The sequence below is a fragment of the Aristolochia californica genome, unplaced genomic scaffold (genome assembly GCF_029961685.1).
Source record: "Aristolochia californica isolate CCGP_79_NKW_82.1479 unplaced genomic scaffold, dmAriCali1.0.hap1 SCAF_3, whole genome shotgun sequence".
In the NCBI taxonomy this organism is placed as follows: Eukaryota; Viridiplantae; Streptophyta; class Magnoliopsida; order Piperales; family Aristolochiaceae; genus Aristolochia; species Aristolochia californica.
Genome location: NW_027181992.1, coordinates 16,230,600 through 16,241,136, shown reverse-complemented (window position 1 = coordinate 16,241,136; position 10,537 = coordinate 16,230,600). Strand labels below are relative to the sequence as shown.

General features: G+C 41.1%; 1 pseudogene; it reads left to right on the top strand.

Annotated features, from left to right (window-relative positions):
• The first annotated feature begins 8,517 nt into the window (after positions 1–8,517).
• On the top strand, positions 8,518–9,197 carry LOC137960502 (small ribosomal subunit protein eS6-like; annotated as a pseudogene).
• Positions 9,198–10,537: the final 1,340 nt, after the last annotated feature.

Below are 10,537 nucleotides of genomic sequence, written 5' to 3'. Positions count from 1 at the left end.
AGAGGTTCATGTACTCTTGGTTATAATAAGTTAATGAAGTCAATGAAGTATTTCTCTTTTCCATACATTCAACAAAGATTTAATCTACAGTGTGATCATGGTCCAAATCTCTTTTTTTTTCCACCATTAAGTATGTGTTTTAATTTCTGGAATTGAAGGTTACATAATCCAAATATTTTGGTTGTCATATGTTTGTTTACTCATGCACGTCCATGAATGGTTATGTCTCCTCTTGCCTAGCTATTGTTTAAGTCACCAATTTGAAGTCTTTCATACTTAAATAATCTCCTTTATCTCAGAAACTTATATTTTTTATTTCTGGAATATCTGGTTAGAAAAAATATTGAGTTAAGTATTGAGAAGCCCTCCTCTTCATATGTGTTTTTTCAATACTCATATGTTCAGCTATTAATTAACTCACTGTACATAATTATTTTTAAACAGTTTTCTAAGGACTATTAGTTGGTAATTAGCACTTTGTGTAAGCCCTAAATTCAAGTGTTGAATTTTGGTCTAAACATGGCTGAGTTATCAAGTAATTCATCTTCTTCTTCTTCATCATATGCTGATTTTAGCAAACATGATACCTTGAGAATTACTATAATTCCTCTCAAGGGTTTGAGCAATTATGTGTCTTGGTCAAAATCCGTCAAAAGATTTTTAATCACTAGGGACATTGCTGGCCATTTAGATCAGCCACCTATGCATGAAGATGAGGTCTCCTATCACAAGTGGTTGAAGGAAGATACAATAATAATAAGTTGATTGATCAATAGTATGGAAGAGGTTGTTGCAAACAACTTTATTCACCTAAACACAGTCAAAGATGTTTGGGACACTTGTCTCAACTATACTCCACTCCTGATAGTCTTCAAACTTTTATGACATATTTCAAGACATGTGCAACTCAAAACATGGGAGAAATCTCCATGAATATTTTTCAAGATTCTAAGGCTTGCTTCAAGAATAGATAGTAACTCAACCATACTCATTCAATTTTTCCAATGGAGAAAAACAAATAGAAGACTTTGTATCAGCCATTTGCCTTGCCAATTTACAACCTCACTTGGATGTGACAAAAACTCAAGTGTTAAGTTCCTCTGCTAGACCATACTTTAAGGATGTGTGTTAAGTTCCTAAGATACTAGACAAGATACCCTCTACCATGTATTCCCAAGGAAGGGGAAGCAACATCAAGGAAGAGGTGAAAAATCCTATGAAAGAGGTAGAAGAAGGAGTGGTAATGACTCAACTCCTATCCTTTCCAGGTCTAGGCAAAATAGGAGGTGTACTTTCTGTGGCTGCAATAATCATCTAGTTGATAAGTGCTAGAAGCTACATGGCAAGATTATTTCAAGGCTCATCAAACCTCCACCTCTACTACACAAGTAAACCATGAAGTGCCCAATGACTCACAAAAAGGCAAGACATTATATAAAGAAGCTTATACTTTTTTTTTTCATAAATTCAAAAATCTAATGATAGGTCGTCAAAATACAACTACAACTACTATTGGTAATACAAGTATGTTTTCCTTTGTTTCACATTCTATCCTTTCATCATGGATTATTGATTCAGGTGCCTCTGAACACCTCATTGGTCATATAAATACCTCAAAAATTTTGTCACCATGTCCTTCGAACCGATATGTATCCATTGTAGATAGATCCCAAACAAAAATTTATGGCACTGATAGATCAAACTTATCTCCTCTCTCACTAAATAATGTTTTATTTGTGCCTCAATTTCCACTTAATCTTATGTCTGTCAATCAGTTAACCAAACATCTTAACTGCATTGTTACCTTTTTTTCCCATCTTATTGTGTTTTTCAGGACGTCAAGATGAAATAGTTACTTGGTGGAGGTAATGAGAGAGGGGTCTTTACTTTATGGATCTCACCATTTTAACCACTGTAGCAGCTACAGACAGAGAAGCACAACACTAGCATAACCGGTTGGGACATACTTCCTTGCAAAATTTGAAGTTATTGGTTCCATCTCTTAGTTTTCTTTCTCAATTATCGTGTAAATTTTGTGACCTTAGGAAATATCATAGATCTACATTTCAACCCAACCAAAACAATATGTCTTCTAATCCATTTTCTTTTGTTCATTCGAATGTGTACGAACCAATTAATGTACCCTATAACTCTCAAGCCAAGTATTTTGTGATTTTTGACGATGAATATACTAGATTCACATGGTTATATTTAATGAAAGATAGATCTGAAGTTTTTTCTATTTTTAGTACTTTTTGTACCAGTGGAGACTCAATTTCAAACAAAAATTTAGATACTGCGATCTGATAATGCGAGGAGTACATCCTCTCAATTTTAGACACTATGTCAAGAAAAATGTATTACATATTAGTGTTCATGTGTTTATACCCCATAGCATAACTTTTATGGTCCTGGGTCAAGTATTTATGTCTTTCGCTCCTGACAGACCGATCTTTTTTGGTAGTATTGGCTAGGTGCTTAACATTTGGTATCAAATCTAGCGCTACGTCGCGGGTTCGATTCCCTTGTGCTGCAAGCGGCGTGTGAAGGTGTGTAGCCCTAGGTGAAGGGGGCGACCTAGTGGAAGGGGCGACCAGAGTGTGTTCCCACACCATGGGCCATCACTATAAGCGGAAAGGGTGACTTGAGTGTGTTCCTGCACCTTAGGGCCGTCGCTAGAGTGGGTCGTCTCTAGTGTAGCCATCGTGGGCGTCAGCCTCACGACGGTGGGTGTGATGTTATGATCTTGGGTTAAGTACCTATATCTTTTATTACTAACAGACCGATCTTTTGGATAGTATTGGTTAGGTGCTTAACATTTAATGTTATGGGCTGGGTCTAATGTAATTTGGAGTTATGAGTGTGGGCCTCATCAGGATTTGGGAAGTGTAAAAGTCATAGCCTGGGAAGCGTATGGTTTAGGAAAAGTAAACGTCACGGTGGGAAATGTATGGCTTGGGAAAGAGAATGGCTTGGAAAGTGTAACGTTACGGGCTCTTCTTGTTATAAGAAGGATGGTAGTCAGAATGTAATCAAGCATTAATCAAAAATAGTTTTAGTGAGAATGGATTATCTCTCCCTCCCTCACTAGGTCTAGGGTTGAGCTCCAGTTATTCTCAAATCTTCCGATCCAGAACCAGGAGGAGATCGTCTAATGGTTGATCTATGGAAATAGGGTTTAACAACATGTATCAGAGCGGACCACAGTTGGCGATTCTTCTTCTCCAATCCAGAACCAGGAGGAGATCGTCTAATGGTTGATCTATGGAAATGGGGTTTAACAACATGTATCAGAGCGGACCACAGTTGGCGATTCTTCTTCGCCAAATGATTTGCCCAATATTATAGAGGAAGTTCGGATTGAATTTCAGACTCAATTCGCCACCATTTGAACTGATGTTATGGAGCTACGGGAAGCTATGCACCGATTCACTCTTTGTATGGATGAGTTCATGGCGAGGACTACTGCACTTCCGAGCAGTTCCAATCGGCATTCCGACCACCACCCCCACCCCCTCCATCTACTCTACCTCCTCTGCGCCCAGCACAACCTTTGTCGGCAAAAATGAAAAGCGGTTCGCCATCAAACCCTTTTTCACTGGATACCATAGTCCTCCCGAACCACTGTCACCTGAAATCCGAGCGCTCTCTGTCTCGGAAACGCTCCCTGAATTTCTGAAATCAGACGGCGGAGACCCCAATTTGTGGAAATCGGAGGGGTATTCCATAACCCCTGTCTCACGGGAAGCCATACCTCTTCCACCAGAGACGCAAAAAAGGGCACTGGATGATTTGGCAACTTATGGGGCAAAAATCCCGTCGGAACGGTCCGACGAGCGCCATCCCTATTCGACACTTCATCCCCAATTTACCATTGTTCGCCATCAGACACAGGCAGATGATAGAACAGATCGCACATTGGGCAAGTGGAAACGGCGACCACCGTGGGGCCTTCGACTCGACAAATCATTTTCGGCGGGTCCAAGCTACCTCCACCTCAGCGAATCCGTTCGACCGTCCAGCAGAGGGTCGACCTAAACCCTCCAAGCGTCGAATGCTAGAGCCGACACCCAGCGTCGTGAAATCTGAAGTCGGGGAGACTGAAAATTCCCGAGCAGAGTACCTCCATGACAGATTCCGGCCACATCCTTCTCCTATTCGCCCTCAAAGAAATCTTCCTCAGGTTAATCTTCTTTGCGACGATGAGGCTGGTAATAGGAAAGCACAACAAATCAAAGCAATTGATTTCCCCGTGGAGAGTGTGTCCTTGACGGAAGCAGACACTGCTGGATCATTGATTCTCGGTCAGCCATGGGCAAAATAGGACGAGGACCCTGATGGTGGTGTGGGTGAAATCGTTCGAAGTGCCCAGGCGATGAATTCAATGTCGCAGACGAGTACGATTCATGTTCGTTAATCGCAGTAGATTTCCAGTTGAAAGGTTTAATGTGCATGTTCCCTTATCCATCACAAGAGGTAAGGACTGTTCGTTTTCTTACAAAAATGCCCAACCTCTACCAGAAATTGGAATCGGCTTTACCTTTCCTTTTCAATTGTTGTCACTGATTCCATTGTCTGCTGGAAATCTTATTGGAATTGCTGGGATGCATTGGAACGATTGGAATGAGGTTGATATTCGGATCAAAGCAGTTTTGACTATTCTATTTGTGGAATGCATAGTCTTGCTTCCTTTTGCTTATTATTTGGCCCAGGTTGCTTCATTCAGCAGTGGAAGTAGAACACGTCCTATAATTTGGCTACAAAATTTCGGGAAGATATGGAAAATGGACGAGACTTTGCAGCTAATCGATGAATCGCCTGAGAAAAATGTTGTGTCCTGGAATGCAATGATTCGGGGACACTGTATTCATGGGTGTGCAGAGGGTCTCAATTTAGTTACAGACATGGTGGGACATGGTTCCAGCACCAAACCAAGTGCCAAGACAACTTCAACAACTAAAAGGTTGACGGCTGAAAGTTTAGCCCAATCTGAAAAGCCTGTTTCTGTGGAATGGTCAGACGATCTGCAAGAACTGATAGGGAATACTAGGACTGCTGCACGGGCTACAGCAAAATATTATTGCTTTGTAAGGCTTATCGGACGTGAAGCCTTTCATATCACACTAGAGTGTGCCTTGCAAACACATCCTAATATCACTATTATTGGAGACGAGGTGGCTCCTGAGAAGACGCAAAATCTATCAAATGTGACTGAATGCATTTCAGATATTAATTGCAAATAACCTGATCTTGGCTATAATTTTAGTGTGATATTTATCTCAAAAGACTTCATTGGTTTCATTCCAGAGGTGCCACACCTTATTGCAGTGCTAAATGCGATCCTCGCGCGTGATGTTTTTGTGGAAGGTGGATTGTGGCAACAGAAACTAAGACCTACTGTTTTTTGAAATTTTACCACAAGCAATTCATGAGCAGCTAATGACCTCAATCACATCTGTTTTTAGCAATTTTACCACAAGAAATTCATGAGCAGCTAATGCTTGAAAGAGCTCCTCATGGAAATGTGCAGACTGCCAAATCAGACCTCAACCATATGGGGTTGCGGATGAAGAACATATTGGTTCAGCAACTTGGAATTGCTAAAGGGGTACCCTATCCTTGGAGTCCACAACCATTACTGCTGAGGCTGCTTGTGGGTTTCACCAGGATCTACAAATGGGTGCTACTCAGGCCATTGTTCCATATGGACATCAACCTCATCCTAAGGGGGAGATCTCAATTGTTACACCAGCTCCTCACCAAGCCGAAGCTCCCCATTTTACTGCAAAACCACATTCTGACGCTGATTGGGAGAACATACTTAGGAACCTCTCTTCTGTTAGGTGGGTGCAGCACAGTCCAGAACTTCGTCTAAGGAAGCAGCCTTATGCACTACGGTATCCGATAGCCAACATTCCTACCGAAGCGCTTCATATGTTAACTGAGGGTACACTGGCCAAACTTGGGCAGACAACAGTAATTATCAATCACTCCAATCCTGTTTGGATTCCAAAATTCAGAGTGGTGTTTCAAATGGAACCTGTCCAACCACTGATATGTAGGGGGTCTGCTATTGCTACCCAATTTCATGACATGCGTGTCAAAGTCCTTAGGGTGAATGTGCCAGATTTTATGGGTAAAGGTACTTGTGTTCTGTGAGAGATAATAACTCCACATGGTACAAGTTTATCCCTCGTCTTCCTGTGAGCAATTTGGTGTATGATGGTGTTCAGTACATGGGAACACTTACAGTCCATTCTGACACGACAGTTGCCTCAAGGAAGGTTGTAGACGTGAAGATGCAGCTTTTGACAGCAATGGCGAATCCTCGAACTGTTGTGCAAAGGATGATGAGCACAGCAACAGATATGCTGCTTGGGGATATGTAGCGACATTCAACATGCATCCCTACAAAAAAAAAAAAAAAAAAAAATCTTGAGGGAATGCTCGATGGTCATGTGTTGTCAACTCCACCTTTTGTTTTGCAGGGTCCATGTGTATACAGTTCGTGCCAGATTTTAGTCCAGTGGGCGGTATCCATCCCTGTTGAAGCCCCATGGGAACCGTTAAAAGCTTTCCTTGCTGTCTATCCCAACTTTGAGCTTGAGGATAAGTTTTTTCTCCAGGAGGAGAGTAATATTATGGGCTGGGTCTAATGTAATTTGGAGTTATGAGTGTGAGCCTCGTCAGGGTTTGGGAAGTGTAAAAGTCATGGCTTGGGAAGTATATAGTTTAGGAAGAGTAAACGTCATGGTGGAAAATGTATGGCTTGGGAAAGAGAAAGGCTTGGAAAGTGTAACGTCATGGGCCCTTCTTGTTATAAGAAGGATGGTAGTCAAAATTTAATAAAGCATTAATCAAAATAGTTTTAGTGAGATCGGATTCTCTCTCTCCCTCACGAGGTCCAAGGTTGATCTCCCTTTGTAAGCTCAGTTATTCTCAAGTCTTCTGATCCAGAACCGGGAGGAGATCGTCTAGTGGCTGATCCATAGAAATGGGGTTTAACAATAACAGGGTGACAAAAAGGAAACCAGACATCTAGTTGAAGTTAGTTGAACAATCATGCTTTCTATGTGTTAGAAGATGGGCCTAAACTCATAAGACCAAGGAAGACCTATGCAACCAAGAGATATAGAAGACGGTCTCAAGGCCCACAAATCAAAGAGAAGGTTCATAGGCCTACATACAATGATGATAGGATAGTAAATAAAGGGACATTTCATAGAGATGACATTAATGTAATTAAGTTAAAGTTCAAGGGTTAAAACCCTAAATGCTAAGTTCAAGGGTATTATTATAATTATTGGAAGACAATGCCCAAGCCCACACGACCAAGGAAGACCCACATATCAAAGTGTATAAGAAGATGAGCCCAAGCCCATAAGACCAAGAAAGACCCATGGATCCAAGAGAAATAGAAGACGGGCTCAAGGCCCATAGATCAAGATGAAGGCCCATATGCCCACATACATTGATGGCAGGATGGTAAATAAAGGGTCATCTCATAGAAATGGCATTGATGTAATTATGTTAAAGTTCCAGGATTAAAACCTTAAACCCTAAGTTTAGGGGTATTATAGTAATATAGTAGTTTCATAAATCTATAAATAGAACTTCAGGGGAAGGGTTAGGATAATCAAGTCCATAACCCTTCTTCCTCTAGTTTTCTCCCAATGGGTTTCTCTCATTTTTTATCCATGAGTAAAATCCACGGAGTCCTGAAAATCAATACTATGCATGTCCCTCAATCTTATTGGCCATATATGGTTCTTATCGCTTATTTTTTAACTAATCGAAAGTCCTCCAGTGATTTCCATTGCAAGACACTTTTTCTATGTTATTTTCATATTCATCTCCATTTCTATTAGAAGATGGGCCCAAGCCAACACGACCTAGGAAGGCTCATATGTCCAAGTGTGTTAAAAGATGGGCTCAAGCACACAAGACCAAGGAAGGCTCGCACATCCAAGAGAGGTGGAAGATGGGCTCCATGCCCACAAACCATGGAGAAGACCCACATGCCCACAGAGTGATGGCATGATGGTAAATAAAGAGTCATCTCATAAAGATGACAGTGATGTAATTTAAGTTTTATGGTTATTATTGTAATATTATAATCTTATTAATATATAAATTTAGCTTCAGGGGGAGGGTTAGGACACAAGTCCATAACCTATTTCTTCCTCCTGCTTTCTCCCAATGACTCCCTCTCTCTTTTTCTGGGCTCACAGTTATGATTTTTAGGATTCCAAATACCCTTTTTGTTTCTTTCGCATATTGATGGTTCATTTTTTTTAGTTACTAGAACTTCGTTTTTTATATTACTGCTCATTTTCTTCTTCTGCCAGCCCAATCTAAGTTGACCAGTAGAACCAGCCTATCTCATTCTACACCAAGTTGTCATGAACAAAAGCCACCACTTACCTTACCGTCGTGTCATTAATAGAACTCTCTCGTTTTGCAAACCCTAAGCCCAACACCAGTTTTACAAGTGGAGGTTGATCTTGGACATCAACCATGAAGTTCAATATCTCTAATCCGATGACTAGTTGCAAGAAGAAGCTTGAAATCGACGACGAGTAGAAGCTGCCAAATTTTTATGACAAAAGAATATGGCAGGAAGTTAGTGGTGATGCTCTTGGTGAGGAATTCAAGGGATATGTTTTTAAGATCATGGGTGGTTGTGACAAGCAGGGTTTTCCAATGAAATAGGGAGTGTTGACCCTTGGCCATGTCCGTTTTCTATTGCACAAAGGCACTCCATGTTTCCATGGTTATGGAAGGTGCAATGGAGAGTAGCGCCAAAAATCTGTCAGGGGTTGTATGGTTAACCCTGGCCTCTGAGTCCTGAATTTGGTTATTGTCAAGAAGGGTGATAGAAATCTTCCTGATCTAACAGACATTGAGAAGCCAAGAGAGGGGACCAAAGTGGGCCTCCAAAATCTGCAAGCTTTTAAACCTCTTTTAAGGAGGAGGATGTGCAGAAATATGTCAACACATACAGGCGTACATTAACTACCAAATTTGGGAAGACATGCAGCAAGGTTCCTATGATTCAGAGGCTTGGAACCCCCTTGACATTGCAGAGGAAGCGTGCTAGAATTACTGAGAAGAAGATGAGGATTGCCAAGGCCAAGGCCGAAGCTGTAGAGTACCAAAAGTTGTTGGCCACCAGATTGAAGGAGCAACAGGATTGATGGTAATCCGAGAAGATTTACTACTACCAGGATTTCAACGCTGTCTCTCCACTGGTACTCTGAGACTCCGAGTCAATTACGTTGTTTGCCTGTAAATTGCTTACTAAGTTGTTGTTTTTTGGAAGTTTTGCTCGTCTCCTTCGCTGGCTTGATCGTTGGACTATTTTTCTCTGTCGCAGAAACCGCTGGTTGATAATCTATCAACTCTTGATTGATCTTCTGCTTACGAAAATACATTTGAACCTCCCCCATTCAGAAATTCCTCTTAGGATTTATCTCTGTTCGGAAAGCTTGTGGCAGTCTCCTTCACTAGCGTGAGATAATTTTGCTGGATCTTTTAGCTGATTTTTTTCGAAAACTCCTCTGCCATTCCGGAGATGAAGGACCCGGCTGATTGTTGTCCCACGCTGTTTGGAGGAAGATGACACTATTTTGAAATTCAAATCCACCAAGGTAGGTAGCCGGATTTTAATTCAATGCCTGCCGAGACTTAGGCCGGATTCAGCCAAGTCAACCCAGCAAACGAGCAACTTCCCTCAGTTACCCTCCGAATTAATCTATCAACTCGAGTTATTGACTGAGTCAACTCAATGGGTCAATTCCACTGGAACAATCTAACTCAGCCCACTTTCTTATTGCCTCAGTTATAAAGAGTCTAGGTCCCAAGTTATATACCTATTTCTCCCACGACTCAGCTATATTGGTCTGATAGCTGACTCAGCTTGACTTGGCTCCTTGTCTCTGAATGAATTATTATTTTGATGTATTGGCAGCTTATTACTTGGTTCAAGCATATTATTTGGTGCAACTACCTTATTTAGTGATGGACTATCTGCGGATTATTTTATGGGTCATTTTTAAGGATTTTCATTATTTGGTACGTGTTATTTGGACCCAAACCCGTTTCAGCTGCTGCTATTATGTCTCTTTGATTGAGACAATATTATTGAAGATGGACTTCTCAATTGTTGATTATTGTCAGCATTAGTTATTTTAATGAAAAAGAAAGCACATGGTGGCCCTAGAATATTATCTTTTGGTGAATACCTTTTAATCACCTTACTTGGTATTTTTACTCCTACCATTTGAAAGTCAGTGCCCGGTGTTTGGACACCGTGATGGAGGAGTTTATTACTACACTTCTAAGCAATGCCTATAGATCCACTCCCTACAGAGAATAGGGGTGTACCCAGCATCCAGCGTGAGTCAAGTCTATTATTCACCCAAGAGATGATTTTTTTAGCTACCCTGAGAAAGTGTGGACTTTGTGCCCCACAGTAGGGCTACTTTTTCACCTATGAAATTGAGCAGATATTATTTTTGACTATGACCATTTGACT